The following is an 18,606-nucleotide window of genomic DNA, read 5'->3' as shown; positions in this document are numbered from 1 at the left end:
ACCGCAAAACGGATGAAACGGACCTCCTACGGTCGAAACGGGGGTCCTGTTCATCAGGAGGTGTCGGGGATATACCCCGCGGTGTAACCCGGCCGGACGTATAACCCGGCCGGACTTGGCGACTCACTAATGACCCGCCCTGACTGGACGACACACTAAGTGACCCGCCCGATCCTGGCGACTTATGGGTGACCTGGCAAGCGGATCAGAGGAGCGACAAGACCCAGGGGCCCAGGAGGCTCAAGGCCCAGAAGGCCGTCTTACGTTATGATAGGCCGGCTTAAGAGGAAAGGCGTGAGGAGTATCTCCCTTACAAGGAATCAAGACCCGGACTTGAATCCGGCTAGTAGTACAAGATAGGCTAGTCCTACTAGGACTCCACATGTAACCCTCCCCTCTAACTTATATAAGGAGGGGCAGGGCTCCCCAAAGAGGGACAAGCAACAAGAAACAATATCTAGGGCTAGACGCAAAGGGGGAGCCGGCTTACGGCGACTCTTCTCATGAGCATAATGAGACCTAGCCACAAACAGCATGTAGGGTTGTTATTGTATGATGTTTCCCAGGGCCCAAAGCTGTCTAAATCCTTGTCTTGCGTGTTGCGTCTCTCGTCCCGATCAACCCCTCTCAAGCTACCACATAGATGCGTTGGCCTCGCGACTAAGTCCTGACACTAAGGACATCTGACGTGTTAATTCCACGACAGTTGGCGCCCACCGTGGGGCTGATCACGGTGGTGATGAGTTCTTGGAGGGATCTCACACAGGGATCGAGAAGGTTGCAATTGACCAGATAAAGAAAATTTGGCAGGAGATAGTCTTGGGCAGAGCCGGCAAATTCCATGGTTTGGAGTCTCTGTTGTGCACCGCCGACACAATGTGATCCGTCGAAGTCCGAAGTTAAGATCATTTTTTCTACAGTTGCTTGTTGCCGAGGTTGGCAGAAAATTGTGTTGCGTCCGCTGTGTGCTATGTCAAAATCAATCAACAAAACGCGTGTGCAAGCGGGGATTCAACCCCAAGGTGGCCTCGTAAAAAGATCTGTTGTTGCGGCTCAGAGTAGGATTACTTCGATTATGCTGCTGTTATCATCAAAGCGACACTACTACAATAAACCTCCGTGGCGGCTGTTCGTATAAAGTGACACATCAAGTACTTGAATACTGTCAGGTCCAGATTCATTTTCTAATCATTGCTTTGGTCAAAGTCAGCAACTAGCACTAGTACGTGAAGCTACCAGTGATATTGGTTCAGTTTTTCAACTAACAAAAGCAAGATTACACCCCGATCTATTCAACTGGGGTCGACCCGGAAACAGCCACGACTCGGGATCCATGGACTCGGAATCCTAAGTTTGACCTGCCACTTCCTTGCACAGCAAAACGCTGCCTCGCGAAGAGCCGCCGTTGGGGAGCCGCCCTATGGGGCCGCCTGGCGATTCATGCCTCCTCTGCCGTCTCACCTTAGCGGTGAGCAGCCGCCCCTTTTCGCCCTTGAGCCGACACGGTAAATCGCCACAATGGCCGACCTTCAGGTAGCCGCCCAGCAACGTTGTTCCGAGTCACTGCGTGTCCGTTGTGGGCTGCCGCTACTTCATCATCCACGGTTTCACCTCGGGCCGTTTTCACTGCTGTGGTGCACCGTTTTCGCTGTTGCTTTCGGCGAGCGATTAACTCGGTGTTTGTAAGACTCCATCTTTCATCCATACGAACCAGGACAATAATTCATCATAAAGATGGTGTAATGTCATATTCATGGAGTGTGCAGTGGCATAATCATGCAACGGCATCGGCGACCGCTTACTGTTCAACAGGTGGTTGCAAGCCGCCGCCCCTGCGGTCCGATCTACATCAACGCGCCAGCCGATTCACACGTCTGTGCCGGCTTATAATGTGACGGGCGACTTACCCATCCACCCCCGTGGCCAACTCGGCGTTCGAGTGGCTTACTGCTCCCGCGATTGACTCGCCCGACCGCACTGACTTACGACGCCACGGCCGGTTCACCCGTGATTAATTTCCGCTTCACTGAGGTGATCAACTCCGTGGTGGATAACTACTGGCCTGACGCATCAGGTGGTATCCATCCAAGTTTGTTTTTATTATCACATGTTGTTTTTGTCAAAGAATATGTTTATCTTTGCCTTGGTCTGCAATATTTTTTATGCAGGGCAAATTATTTATGATAAAAATTGATATTATACCGCGGAGGTGCAGACACGCCAATATCTTTTGGTGCAGGTGGTCGTCGTTACTCAACGGACTCCTGCACCGGCTTACAACGCCATGGCCGTCTCTCTCGATCGCACCGGCTTACAACGCCGTGGCCGTCTCTCGCGACCGCACGGATTTACAATGCACTGGCCTTCTTTTATGACCACGCCGGTTTACAACAAGGAGGACAACTTGCTCGTCCGCACTGGCTTACAACACCGCGGCCGACTCATCTGTCCGCTCCCGTGGCCGACTCACCCGTCATTGATTTCAACCTTACCGCAGTGATCATTAACTCTGCGACGGATTAATTCTGGCTCAACACATCATGTGAAGTCCATCCAGTATATTTTATATTATATATTGCTTTCTTTAAAAGAGCAATTACTTTGGCTTGCAAGTTCTCCAATGCAAGACAAGTTATGTCACTGAGATGTTGAATGACTCATACCGGTTTATATCATGGTCAAATATGGAGAGTCTCAAGCCAACTCCTCGAATTAGTCTAAAAACTCAGGGGCTACAGTGACATGACTCGGGAACTCCGGGTCATGGGAGGGGATGATAACCCGGTTCCCGAGGACACTACCATACTGATGAAAATTCCAGTTTAAAATCCGGTTCAAGAGACATCTTTCTCCCACAAAGCTTTGAAGTTTTCAAAGCCGGTTTTAACATCCGGATCAAGGTAAATTGGTCCCTTACAAAGCTTTGAGGATCTCAATATCCGGTTTACGAAAAACCAGTTCAAAACATGGGTATCCTGCTTTACGGCTTATCTTATTATGGTTACTTGGGGGCTTCCTGCTCATCGGGCATAGCCATCAGTACCCTCTTGATCGATGCAATGCCAAAATTTATACGGTCATTTGGGGGCTTCCTGTTCAAACATAGGTCGTATCCGAACCAAAGAGAACATAGCTGTCGATACCCTTTTGGTTAGCAAACTGCTGAACCTACTTGGGGGCTTCTTGATCATATCCGAATCATAGCTCAACCCCTTTGGGAATCGACGTGGATCGTATACGAATCAGCGTCGTTAAACAACTCTTATGGTCACTTGGGGGCTTCCTGTTCAAACATAGGTCGTATTCGAACCAAAGAGAACATAGCTGTCGATACCCACTTGATCGGCATCGCCTAGCCACTGGGGGCTATATGATCGTATTCGAATCTTAGCTTAACCCCTTTGGAATGGTTTACTGATCGTATCCGAATCAGAAGCCTCAAAAAGTTTTATTCTATCTTGGGTAAAGTTTATTGCAGCCACAATTACTTAACTTGAGACCTTTTGGGGATTATGTCTCAAAAGTATATAAGTGTTTCATGATTAACCTGGCTTGACTTTTGACTATAAGTCGCCAGCTTATAACAACCATCATTCATATGGAGGCATTGGCTTCTAAGGATTGGTGTATCATCCTTATTACACAGGTCATGTAAACCAGTAGTACAAATTCAATATCAAAGTGGTCTTTTGGGGGCTTCCTGTTTAAACATAGCTCGTATTTGAACCAAAGAGAACATAGCTGTTGATACGCACTTGATCGGCATCGCCAAAGCCACTGGGGGCTATATGATCGTATTCGAATCTTAGCTTAAACCTTTTGGAACGGTTTACTGATTGTATTCGAGTCAGAAGCCTCAAAAATTTTATCTATTTTTATACAATTGCAAACATGTGAGTTGTCACAAATATCATATGTGCCTGTTATTACAGAGTTGAGTGATCAACTTCACTGTCCGGGTCACATAAGCCGGCGGTATCATTCAAAGGATCATAGGGATCTTGTGATCTACTTGTGTGCAGGATAAGACTACATTTGGGTGGTTACCCGCCCTGGCTTTTGACGTTAAGTCGCCAGGGCATATGTTGTTTAAACTCTTTGCAGGATTTGCAGGAATATGACATATAAATGATTAAGTTCAAGCTCATTACCAAACTTGATGCTTCAAAATAATTATTCGTTCTGGATTTTTCTCAAAGCTTACAATGAAGGCAAATTAAATCGTCATTGGCCAAGAGCCGCCGGGTATTTAAACTCCGGGTTTACTTATCAACCGATGAGGTATTCAAATTTTTAATAGCCAAAACTGGCTGGATTTTCATGATGATATTGAATGATTGAGTTTTTTATACCGGATCATATTATTCAAATCTTGAATAGCCAACATGGCTGGATTTCTATTTTGATTATCAACAACCAATGTTATGATTGAGGTATTCAAAGTCGCTTTTGCGCAATGGCTATTATTTTACTAATGGATATGATTTATTCTACAATTGAAGGAATAGTCCCGGGTCGCTGCAGGCTTACGACCCAGCACTTGGGGGCTACATTATTTAAATTGAGATTACATAAAATGTGCAAGTCTCATATCGCTGCAAGCATGCACCATGACACTTGGGGGCTAATGCAAAGTCATTATTTGCTCACCTTTATTAAAGACCCGACTCATCAAATCGTAATGAGCCGGCCCTTGGGGGCTACCAATTGCTCCTGTCAACAATTCAAGGTACACAAGTCTTAATCCATTATATTGAAAGGTCCACTACTCAGTTGGTAGAGTACAAAGCTCTTAACCTTATGGACGTGGGTTCGAGCCCCATGGTGAGGGTTACATCATATGATATTATTTTCGATGAAGTATATATAAAGTCCCAGCTCAGTATTATCTTACTAAGCTGGCCCTTGGGGGCTACACATTGTTGTTCAAATTCACATGGTTATATCTATAAAGTCCCTGCTCATTATTGCATAATGACCCGACCCTTGGGGGCTACACTGGTTGAAGTTTTTATGAGCATAAGGCAATTTCAAGTCCCAGGTTGCTGCAAGCATGGCAACCCGGCACTTTGGGGCTAACACAGGTAATATGGATATAAGGGAGAAATATCTTCCAATTTTCAGTTTTGAGCAAACCAGATTGATCCGGCATCACCAATCATTATGACCCGGTGTCTGCAACAATCATAACCTGGCGTCATCAATAATCATGAACCGGCATTGGTAACAATCATGAACCAGCATTGGAAACAATCATGACTAGGAATTATCAGTCTTTATAGCCCGGTGATTTTGGAAATCATGGATCAGCAAGTTCTATATTTTCAAACCGGCTGAATATCAGATGAGTATTTCAAGACCAATATTTCTTAAGCCGGTGCTATGGAAGCCGACTCAAATGGATTATTTGTTTACAATATTTCTTCTACAAGCAAATTGATTGTGAAGCTGGTTTATTGACCCGGATTTTCTAGAAGAAGGAAATGACAAGGACGTAAGGATGCTCAGGTGCTGGTTTACAAGAATTCTTAACCCGGAGCACAACCTGTAAAATTTGTTCTTGTGTTTATTTTGCAGCATAAGTTTACCATGGATAAATCCAAGCTAAACTTGGGGGCTAATGTCGGGGATATACCCCGCAGTGTAACCCTGCCGGAAGTATAACCCGGCCGGACTTGGCAACTCACTAATGACCCGCCCTGACTGGACGACACACTAAGTGACCCGCCCAATCCTGGCGACTTATGGGTGACCTAGCAAGCGGATCAGAGGAGCGACAAGATCCGGGGGCCCAGGAGGCTCAAGGCCCAGAAGGCCGGCTTACGTTATGATAGGCCGGCTTAAGAGGAAAGGCGTAAGGAGTATCTCCCTTACAAGGAATCAAGACCCGGACTTGAATCTGTCTTGTAGTACAAGATAGGCTAGTCCTACTAGGACTCCACATGTAACCCGCCCCTCTAACTTATATAAGGAGGGGCAGGGCTCCCCAAAGAGGGACAAGCAACAAGAAACAATATCTAGGTCTAGACACAAAGGGGGAGCCGGCTTACGGCGACTCTTCTCATGAGCATAATGAGACCTAGCCACAAACAACATGTAGGGTTGTTACCGGATGAGGTTTCCCGGGGCCCGAAGCTGTCTAAATCCTTGTCTTGCGTGTTGTGTCTCTCGTCCCAATCAACCCCTCTCAAGCTACCACATAGATGTGTTGGCCTCGCGACTAAGTCCTAACACTAAGGACATCTGACATGTTAATTCCACGACAGGAGGGGTGTGGCGTACTGCAAAACGGGACTCCACGGGATACTGCTCATCTCCACCGTCGACCTCCTCCAGCCTCCACGGGCTACTGTCGACCTCCTCCAGCCTCCATGGGCTCCTCTTCATCCAGTCTCCACCGGGCGCTACTCCACCAGCTACAGTTCAACCACCCCTCCACGGGCACCCCTCCACCGTCTATTGTTCATCCAGCCCTCCACACCACGGGGTCCTGTTCAACCACCCCTCCACGGCCATCCATCCACCGTCTACTGTTCATCCAGCCCTCCACACCACGGGTTCCTATTCATCCGGAGGCAATGCCACCACTCACTGTTCATCCACCCCCCCCGCAACGCTCACTGTTCATCCAATCGATCGGCTTCAGTTGCAGCAGTAGCGAAGAATTGCTCCATCGGGTTCAATTAACAGCCATCGATCGATCGCTCGGGTTCAGTAACGTGTATCCTGCAGTGCAATCGCTCGGGTTCAGTTAGAGCCCAACACCTCGCTCGGCTTCAATTAGAGCCAACGCCTCACACACATGCGCGTACGTACGAGAGAAACGCGCATCGCTCCGCCCCCGACCTCCCACCATAACCGGCAACTCCCCGAAATTTTCCTCCCCTCGCTTCTACCATGGTTTTTTCCGTCATGGACGGCCCAAAGAATGTCATGCAACTCTGTCTCCGGCCTGCCCAGGACGAAAAGCCCATTTTCTGTCATGATTTTTTGTCATAGAAGTAGGAGCCCACCACATCTATGATGATACCGGGTTTTTTCACAATTATCGTCATAGAAGTGTCATATGTATGACAGAAAAAAATTTGTTTGGCCCAAAATGTCACGGATGTGTCTTTTTTTTGTAGTGCCCTGTTATGTACACTATGATCTGCCTAGTTCCTGTGTGCTCTTGTTATCATGGTTTGTCAATAAACTCTCTATACAGTATATTATGAACCTATCATCTACCAGCTATCCTTACTTCTGGAGCCTATTCTTTGTGTACTTGTGCCAGATTATATAAATGCACGCACGATATTACAACACACGTGAGCTCTCTCATCAGAATCCAGTGATAGCACATAAGTGTTTACAGGGGCGCCCCTATATTAGAATATCATCTGCATTACAAAGATAATCTCACAACTATTTATGTTTTCATGGTTCTCAGATATTATATGCAATTACAGTGAATATCAGAATCCGCGCATCAGAAGAATATTTTGGAACACTGCAATGACTTACAAAATTGGCACCAAGGCATTGAGTGCCATTCTAGAAGCAATGAAACTCGTACGCTCCCCACCTGTTGATTCTTGTTCAGAATATCATCCTAATGACTATTCTAACCTCGAGGAGTCAAAGGCAGATGGCATGTCCTGTTCACCCATCAAGGTGCCTGTTCTAATTTGGCAAAGTTTTATTGATTGCGCATATCTTGCATATGTTGTCTTGCATTTCTTCTACTTTGTTGCACCACCATCTGCTTAGTTTACTCATCATATAACTCGAGATGCCATGCCCATCCATTATCAATACATATTCCATCTGTCGTCATACCATGTTTTTCCACTCAAATGCTGCTCTTGTGCATCAGACATCAAAAAGGAAGAGGGTGATTGCCGAACCTGAAGGAGCACCAGCAAAGTCCTTGAAAAACATGATGGTGCCGGAGAAATCAGACAGTGCCCCACTTATATTGGTTGTACAACCAGTGACACAAAACATAGGACCAACTCCAGCAGACTGTACCCATACTTCACTGGCCACACCACTAGCCCCACCACACAGGACCTGCACTCCAGCAAAAGGTATACCAATTTCATTTGCCATAGCACCAGCCGTACCACCGAAAAATCCCACTCCAGCAAAAAGTACAGCAAGTCCACCGCCCGAAGACCTATCCCAACTGCAGAGACGGTCAATTCCTGTAGATTGGAACCCCATTCCATTTATTCCCAGTTTAAAAGACAATGCTTTCAATGTTGTTATGGACTACGTGCATATATTCCCATCATGGGAAGATTATAGTGAAGACAAACACCATTTTCACATCTTCCTGTCCAACTTACGTGTAAGTGCTATTATTCATGGTTATTATTTTCCTATTTTCTGCTGATCGAACACATCAATGATTTACATTACATTGTTTTAACTAGGTGAGGGTCAATCTGGATAGTCATGACGAGCAAAGCTTGCTTGTGCTTTTCAAGGAAGCATTGCAGCAGTATCGGTGTTACATGAGGAAATCACACTTTGATAGCAAGTCTATAAACGAATTTCCAGTGAAGTCTGCTGTGCTAAATTTAGAAGACATTGAATGGAAAAAACCTTGTTATGCACTGGTCTCGTTCCCAGGATGAGGTACTGTCTATGAAATCACATGACAATTTGAACTTCTACTTTTTCGCATGTGCCTTGCGGATCTTTTTTGCAGGAAATCAGCTCGAAGAAGAATTCCGGTTTGAAAAGAACGACAGGATATCGCAAATATGCTGCCCGCTGCTTTGCTCTTGTGAGTACATGTTGTCTTGTATCACTGTACTTGCATACATACCTGGTTCATTATGTGATAGCAGTATGCATGATAGCTTGCTTATCAATTGTTCGCTCCAAATTATCTGATCTGTATGAATGGTTACATTTGTGTAGAATATGTCCAATGCCAACTAATTTTTTTAGCTCTGCATTGTTATTGTAAGTACATGTTGTCCTTTATCAATGTACTTATATTGACAGGTAGTTGTTCATGTACCATCACTCTACAGCTTATTTTCCTTTGCCCTCCATTTTCTACACATCAGATCTATATTCACTCTTACCATAAGGTTGGTACTGAATAAGTTTAGCTGTGCATTGCTCTTGGTTGTGCCTTTTTCCTGTACCACTGCACATACATTTATAGCTACTTGGTTATGTAGCATCACTCTTCATCTTATCTTAAATATTCTCCATTTTTTCGTATATTATCACATCTATATTTACTCTTAACAAAATGTAGAATAAAGGCAATGCTTATGAAGAAGATTCTGTGCTAAACTTCTTGAATTGCCCCCCCCATCAGCATGGACAAGGGCTTTATAGAGCCTGTCTTCACTAGTAAGGTAAGTTTGTCCTACTCAAGCCTTCAAACTTTGTTGTGTATATTTGGTTAGGCATGACTGCAACAGTTGTTTATTTTTGGTGTTTGCATCAAATTGCATGTTTAAAGTTTATTATGTAGTTCATAAACAAAAGTTTGTCCTTCTCAATTAAAGTTTTCAGTTGTACAACCAAGTTCCTTCTTCATACCATGTAAATTAAACTATTCAGAGCAAGTGATCTTCATTTGCACTGCATGTATGCTTCTGTTCTTCATCCGTAATCCAGTGGTGTGGTGAACCTACCCACTAGAGCACAATGTCATATTCTGCAATGTCTTAACTATGAACAATGTCATATCATTCTACTATTATTTAAACTGTCTCTTTATTTGCCAATCTGAAATGGGATAAATTGACAGCACACTAACCATTGATACTTATGAGTTCTTGATCTGTAATCCAGTGGTGTCGTGAAGTTGCCAACTCCTTCACAATGTGATTTCCTACCATGTCTTGACCTGAACAATACCATATTGTGTTAATGCAATTTTAAACTATGTCACTTTATTCATCAGTAAGAAATGTGATGAATTGTCAGCACTGATACTTTTATGTGCGAAATCTGTCATCTGTCTGCTTGTTTATCTTTCGAAGTGAGGAAGATATCAATGTTCAACAAGCGCAGTCTCATCATCTTGCTCAGCTGCTTGCGCTGCAGCTCCCCAGCAAGGCTAACCTTTCTTGAACTCTATTGAAGTGCTGTCGGTTTTGTATATTATTTTGTCGGCGTGTTTATTTGCACTAGTGGCGATCTTTGATGGCCAGTGTATGTAATCTGATGTCTTCTTGTGCTTTATTATCATAGTGGCGAACTTTGATGCCCAATGGATGTAATATGCCATAATTTCTTTATTGTATAGTCTATGTTTTTTCTTATTCATGATGCTGTAGTTATTTTACTGTATATATGTCCTGTCTTTGCAGTAAACCGGCCAAACCGTAAAATTACGGTACATAATCGGGCCGTCATGCAATCACGATGTATGATCCGCATCATGGGCCCCGTCAAACTTGCCCACTAGTAGATTCGGGCCTTTAATAGGCCGAGTAACCCCCGACCCTCTTTTCGCAATAAAATTCAATGGGCTTTTAGGAGGCTGAGAAGTAGGCTAGGCCTAAAACATGCCGAATAGCTCACGGGCCGGCGGCAGCCCGAAATGGACCCCGGCCCATGATTGTGCGAATCAATTCATGGGCTTTTACCAGGCCAAAGTTGTCTCGGTCCTTGTTTGGCCCAATCAGATATCGGCTGCGATTAGGCCGGATGCAAACCGGGCCGTAGTTAGGCCCAACTATATGACGGGCTTTTAACAGGCCGAAATTAATATAGGGTCAAAATGTTAAATGGGCTCTTAACAGGCCGAAACTAATATCAGGCTGAATTACTAAATGGGCCTTTAGCAAGTGGGCCCAAAATCATAGCGTCCAGTCAACGGACCGAATCTGATATGGGCCATAATTGAGCCCAAAGCCTCTTAAAGGGCCGGACCTGATCTTGGCCGTGATTTGGCCCAGAAAGTGGGAGGCTTTTAACGGGCCGGATCTTATGTGGGCCATTATTAGGCCCAGAACGTGGCAGGCCATTAATGGACAGGATGAATTATGGGCCGGCATTTGGCCCAAAACATGGCAGCCAGTTAATGAGCTGGCCTACTAGGGTCCTCAAAATCTTATGGGCCTACAGTTGGGCTGGCCCATTAATGTCGGTGCAATCTCGTGGGCCTTTAGCTGGGCCGGCCCATTATGATCAGCAAGAATTTTGTGGGCCTTTACCTGGGCCGGCCCATTAAGGCACAGAAAAATCTTGTGGGCCTTTACCTAGGCCGGCCTATTATGGCCCGCGAAATCTTGTGGGCCTTTAGCTAGGCCAGCCCATTATAGTCCGCAAAATCTCGTGGGCCTTTAACTGGGCCGACCTATTAAGGGCCGCAAAATCTTGTGGGCCTTTAGTTGGTCCGGCCCATTTAAACTTGTTGGGCCGTGCCACGTGTCGACGTATCATAGGCGTCTTCTGTCCAATGAGTGGATGACATCTGTCCCAACGATGAGCCGGCACGTGTTTCCTCCAGCCAATGATGATTTTACACGTGGAAAATCCCCATTGGTCGAGGCTGTTAACGGGTTATCGGATCCAAAACCCGACCCGATAGCTTAACGACGTTCCGTTACGGTGGATGCCACGTGTTGGTCACCCTTGACGAAAGCACTTCTGTGAGGCGTGATTTATCATCATGGAAGTGGACAATTCCATGATGATAATTTTGGTAATGTCATGGAACACTTCTACGACAGCACAAGTATGACTATCTTGATTCTGTCATAAATTTGTCATGGATGTACATGCATGACAAAAAATGTGACATACTGTGACAAACATGTATCATCACGGAAGTGTATTTTTTTTGTAGTGTCATCATCACCGCGATCTACACCAACACCTCTGCCGTCTTCACCAACATCTCCATCACCTTCCCCCATCTATATTCAGTGGTCCACTCTCCCGCATCCCGCTGTACCCTCTAGTTGAACATGGTGCTTTATGCTTCATATTATTATCCAATGATGTGTTGCCATCCTATGATGTCTGAGTAGATTTTCGTTGTGCTATCGGTTTAGTAAAGTAGTCAATTGCTTAGGGACAATTTCACAACTCCTACCACCACTTTTCCACACTCGCTATATTTACTATTATTGTTTCTTTATCTAAACAGCCCCTACTTTTTATTTACATGCTCTTTATTATCTTGCAAACCTATTCAACAACACCTACAAAGTACTTCTAGTTTCATACTTGTTCTAGGTAAAGAGAATGCTAAGCATGCGTAGAGTCATATCAGTGGCAGATAGGACTTGAGAGAATATTTGTTCTACCTTTAGCTCGTCGTTGGGTTCGACACTCTTACTTATCAAAAGAGGCTACAATTATCCCCTACACTTGTGGGTTATCAGGGCCATCTTGGGGGGTCGCGGTCGATGCAGCATGGACGTGGTCAACGCCCGCGGGCGAGCGCTCATCCTGGAAGAAGCAGAGGAAGCAGTTTGGCGGCACCGGGCTTGAGGAGGCCGAGGTCAACGAGCGAAGGGAGCTAGGCCTGCGCGGCTGTATCCGGGTTGATGACTCGACCAGATCGAGCGAGGACCAGTCAACAACAAAGAGGGACTTGGCGCTGGGTCATCCTCCTCACGCAAGGGCGAAGCAGAGGAGACGAGCAAGACGGCGGTGGCTGGGAGCAGAGCTCCCGCGAGCAGGGTGATCGGGCGGCAAGGTCCTGGGCGTCCAGATCTGTCCGGGAACGGGCTTGAGGAGGTCGAGGCGACATGGCGGCATCCATGGCCGGGTGGTGCTATTCAGTTCCTACAGAGAGAGGGAGCATGAGAGGGAAAGAAACCAGGAGAAGAAAGGGAAAGGAAGGAGACGCGCGAGCGTGGCTAGCCTGGCAGATTAGCACAGGGACGATGTGAGGAGGCGCTCGGGCGCCTACGTGCTGGACCTAGGGCTCGAGGTGCTGGACAGGCACGGGAGCGGGGAATTCGGGGAAGAAGCTGGCCGTGGGCGCTGCTGGAGAGGTGGAGGTCGAGAGGATCGGGTGCGACTGCGTTGGGACCTGTTGGTTCAGTTGCCAACGGGGACGAACTACTCGTGATCCCCTCGGGATCGAGCAGAGGAGGCTCTGGTTGGTGGAATGGGTGGATCGGGAGGGATCCCGATGAGGGTGTGGCTGGTTGGGTAGGGACGAAATCCAGGAGGGACAAACTGGCGGCAACGGCGGAGGGATTTGGAGGATGGGACAGCTCTCCTAGAAACTAGGGTTTGGACTGAGTAGGGGTTGGTCTATATATATACCAAAAGGGGGATGATTTGGCTCCTCCGATCACGATCGGGCAGTCCGGAATAAATGGGTTAGCGAGTTCAAAAGAGAAATCGAAGACAAATAGGGGATGTTTGGGGATGATCCGGACCCAATGGTCACGACAGCCCGATTCGGGTTTGGAGCAGTTTTCGGACGCGCGCAAGAGGGGGTCGGTGGCTGTGCACAGGAGATAAGACCAATGTGTGCAAGTGTGCGGTTTGTCTTGGAATGGACAACGATAACAACCGAGAGACACGGCAACTACGAACGGACTAAGAGTTTTAAGAAAACAATGCCGATGCAATGCCGATGCAATGCGGATGATGACATGAGATGAAATGCATGACATGAACAAAATGCAAAACGAAAGACAAAACCCAACCACGGAGGAAATAACATATCACATAGCCGGAAATGGCTAGAGTTGGAGTTACAAATATGGAAAGTTACATCCGGGGTGTTACATATGATTGTCTTAAGAAGTTTTTACCCGATGATGGTTTTGTGAGAGGGGTGATCGATCCCACTCTTTTTACTAAGAGGGAAAAGGGTGATTTGATCTTATGCCAAATCTATGTAGACTACATCATTTTTGGTTCTCCTAACATTCATTTGTGCAAGAAGTTTGCGGCTTCCATGACCAAGAACTTTGAAATGTCACTCAATGCGGACTTGAAGTTCTTTCTAGGATTTCAAATACAACAATTTTAAGAAGGATTTTTCTTATGTCAAGCAAAATACCTCAACTATATTCTAGAGAAGTTTGACATGACAAATGCTAGCCCATGTCAGACTAACATGCCAACAAAAATTGTACTCACTGAAGGCACAAACGGTATCCCTTTCGACCCATCTATTTACCACTCTATGATTGGTTCATTGCTTTATCTTTGTGCATCTAGACCAGACATCATGTCCAGTGTATGCATGTGTGCGAGATTCAAGCTTCCCCTGGGGAAAGTCATCATAAGGCGGTTAAGCATATTCTTAGATACCTTGTTCACACCCCAAAGTTGGGTCTATGGTACCCCAAGGATGCTAAGTTTGATTTCATTGGATACACAGATGCGGATTGGTCTGGAGACAAAGTGGGACGGAAGTCCGCCTCTGGTGCATGTCAATTTATTGGATGCTCCTTGGTAAGTTGGCCATCGAAGAAGAAAAATTGTGTTGCCCTCTTCACCGCCGAAGCCAAATACATTGCAACTACCAGTTGTGCAACTCAATTACTATGGATGAGGCAAAAATTGAAGGATTACGGTATCATCTATAGACATGTGACTCTTCTATGTGATAATGAAAGTGCCATCTGTATTGCTGAGAATCCCAAAGATCATCTTCGCACCAAGCACATTGATATTAGGTATCATTTCTTGAGAGATCATGTGGAAAAGGGTGACATTGATATTGCTCATGTTGGTACAGACATGCAACTTACAGACATTTTCACCAAACCATTGGATGAAGCAAGGTTTTGTCAACTTAGGCGTGAACTTGGTATCTTGGAGATTGACAACATTATGTGAAATCTAGTACCCATGAATACATTTACTTCATGCCTTGTCTTGATGTAGGCATGTATTTAGGGGGAAACATTCAACTCATGAGTTCTCTTGCCCTATATGATGCACAAATAAAACAAACACTCTCAAAGTCACTATGATATCACTATGTGATCATGGTACTTTCAGTGATGAAGTTGTGGCAAATGGGCTCAAGGTTCTTATTCTTGCAGCACTATACCACGGTTACTCAAACATGGTATCCTAGGTCACCGCCCAATGATTAGAGCAGCTTATGTAGTTTCTCGTGGGTAATTAATTCTTTGTCATATGTTCATGTTATTTGTGCTCTATGTGCCACTTCTCTTAGTCAAAACACTATTTGCATGTCTAGCTAAACACTATGTGAGATTCATCATATATATAAATATATATTTCAGTATATCCTTCTGTCCTCGGTGTTATTTGACACCAGATTTCCAACACATGTCGGACGTCCGGTGACTCACAACAAGCGGTTGATCGGCTCTTCTCGGACGTCCAGTGGCTGTGCAGTTTTTCTCTTCGTACCTCAGCAGTCCTCCTAGCTCTCGGACGTCCGCGGATCTTTGGTCGTTTGTCACCTGACATATATGGTGCTCTCATCAGCCCCCAGATGTCCGACATCTGTCGGTCATCCAGTAAAATCCACGACCTATAGAAAAACGGGGAAGGGGTTGATCGGGCCGTTACCCTAATCTTTCTCCCCTTCCCCATCCTCTTCCTTTGTCCGCCACCGCACCACCTGGGGGCGGCTTCATCGTGCCGCTGCCGTAGTGCCTCACTGTCGCCGGAGTCCTTCACTGCTAGGCAGATCTTCCGCCAACACTCCCTCACCTAGATTCGGCTCGGTAATTCCCCTGTCCATCTGTCTCCTCCTATTATTTGTTCTTACGCATTGTCGTGATCCCCTTATCACTGGTGGTCGCCTCTATAGGTGCGGTTGTCCATACCATGCCGAAGGTCAAGCACACCGCTCACAAAAATACCGGGGGCTCGTCGTCTCGCGGTAATTTTATTGCCCAACTCTTATCAACATGGTCTCTCATCTCCCCAATTCCTTGTTTCCTTGTGGTAATGAGTATCCCCTTTCATGCTGATTTTTAGTGTCTCGTCGTGATGGCTCGGATTACTCGCAAGAGCGTCTTTGTCCATGCAAGCAGGCTGGGAAATAGCCTGTCTATGAGGACACTTCTTCACCTGAAGGATCTGAATATGAAGAGGAGATGGAATACAAAGAACATGCTAAGTGTGCATCTATTCGGGCAAATGCTCCCAAGCCTGGAATAGGGAAGCCCTCCTACAGCCTCCTCCACCTCCAAATCAACCTCCTGGTGATGCTCGCTGCATTTCTTTTGAGCCTCCTCCATCTCTGGGTCATGAAATCAAGGATTTCACTTTAGTATCTAAACCTGCCTACCTTAAGTTTCGTCACGATGTTGACCAATTCTCTGTTGAGCATGACATGACGGATTCTTGTTTTCGTACCGATGTTCAGGCCGACATTTTCACCACGGTCATTTTTCCTAAGGGGCTGTCTACTAATCACTATGTTGACTTAGAGCATATTTGTTCTCATCCCGGGAAATATCCGGGAGCATTGAACTCATTGAGTGCTCTGGTCTTGTTGCTTCATTTGCTTACCACCATGACTACGATCTCGCTGCTATCCATCAGTTTTATGCCACGTGTTTCTTTGGTCTTGACAAGACTGTCACCTGGATGACTTCCGGCACAAAGCTCATCGCCTCTTATGCTCAGTTTGTTGCATCTCCTGGGTTTCCTGACATTGGTTTCAAAATTCATAAATTTGACCCAAATTATGCTCCAAAAAACATTGAGGCATGTGGCCATCTTCTCAAACCTATTACTGAGCTTGATGAAGTGGAAAAGGCAAAAGAACTCAATCAAGTATCTATTTGGCGATCTCCCTTTTTCATTATCTATCAGTGTGTCATCCGCACCATCTATCCCAAGATGGGTGACAAAGGTTCCCGTAACGGGTATTCTATTGATCTCATATCATCTCTATGAACATCCTAACGGAAAGATCAACGTTCCTCACTTCGTGTGCCATGAGATTCGTCTTGCTAGTCTTCAATACAAGCGGGCCTTTCCTCATGCTCCTTTTCTTCAGGCCTTCATTGAGAGTATTGCTCCTTTTCCCATTGCTCGAACTCATGTTCATCCGCCGTGGGTCATTGACGTTTGCTTGAACTACGTCGGTATTTCCCCAAAGAGGAAGGGATGATGTAGCACAACAATGGTAGGTATTTCCATCAGTGATGAGACCAAGGTTATCAAACCAGTAGGAGAACCACGTAGCACCACATAAATAGCTCATGCACACAAAGAACAAATACTTGCAACCCGACGTAAGAGAGGGATTGTCAATCCCTCACGGGTAAAAAGATAGGTCAAATTGTAGTAGATTGGATAAATAGATCTCGCGGGAACGCGAATAAAATAAATTACTAAAAATTGCAGCAAGGTATTTTTGTATTTTTGATTTAATAGATCTGAAAATAAAAGCAAATGAAAATAGACCATGAAGGAAAATATATTAAAGAAGAGACCTGGGGGTCGTAGGTTTCACTAGTGGCTTCTCTCGAGAAATATAGCAAACGGTGGGAAAACAAATTAGTGTGGGAAAACAAATTACTGTTGGGCAATTGAAAGAACTTCAAATACTCATGATGATATCCAGGAAATGATCATTATATCGGCATCATGTCCAAGATTAGTAGACCGACTCCTGCCTACATCTACTACTATTACTCCACACATCGACCGCTATCCAGCATGCATCTAGTGTATTAAGTTCATGCAAAAACGGAGTAATGCAATAAGAACGATGACATGATGTAGACAAGATAATGTAGAAATAGACACCATCTTGGTATCCTTAATAGCAACGATACATATGTGTTGGTTCCCCTTTTGTCACTGGGATCAAGCACCGTAAGATCGAACCCATCACAAAACACATCTTCCCATTGCAAGATAAATAGATCAAGTTGTCCAAACAAAACCCAAATGTCAAAGAAGAAATATGTGGCTATAAGCAATCATGCATATAAGAGACCAAAGAAGACTCAAATAATTTTCATGCATAGAAACATAGATCTGATCATAAACTAAAAGTTCATTGGATCCCAACAAACATGCCGCAAGAAGAGTTACATCATAAGGATCTCTAAGAGACGATTGTATTGAGAATCAAAAGAGAGAGAGGAAGCCATCTAGCTACTAACTACGGACCCGTAGGTCTACAATGAACTACTCACGCATCATCGGAGAGGAACCAATGAGGATGATGAACCCCTCCATGATGGTGCTAGATTGGATCTGGTGGTTCTAGAACTTGCGGCGGATGGAATTGATTTTCGTCGACTCCCCTAGGGTTTTTGGAATATTGGGGTATTTTATAGAGCAAAGAGGTGGTGCGGGATCCCACCGAGGTGGGCACAACCCACCTGAGTGCGTCTGGGCCCCCAGGCACCCTGGTGGGTTGTGTTCCCCTCGGAGCACCCCTCTGGTACTTCTTTGGCCCAACAGGTGTCTTCTGGTCCAGAAAAAATCCACAAAAAGTTTCGCTGCATTTGGACTCCGTTTGGTATTGATTTCCTGCAATGTGAAAACAAGCAGAAAACTGCAACTGGAACTGGGCACTATGTGTCACACCCTAGCTAGTTCATGCATTAGAGTGCTTGCATCATGTTTATCTTCATCAAAAACTTGGAAATGGGGTTGACAGAACCCCCAACACCCCTGAAACCAACTAGGGTTTACTAAAATTATTTCCAATGA

This window comes from Triticum aestivum, chromosome 7B (genome assembly GCF_018294505.1).
Source record: "Triticum aestivum cultivar Chinese Spring chromosome 7B, IWGSC CS RefSeq v2.1, whole genome shotgun sequence".
In the NCBI taxonomy this organism is placed as follows: domain Eukaryota; kingdom Viridiplantae; phylum Streptophyta; class Magnoliopsida; order Poales; family Poaceae; genus Triticum; species Triticum aestivum.
The sequence above is the reverse complement of the archived record's forward strand: the minus strand, read 5'-3'. Positions refer to the sequence as shown.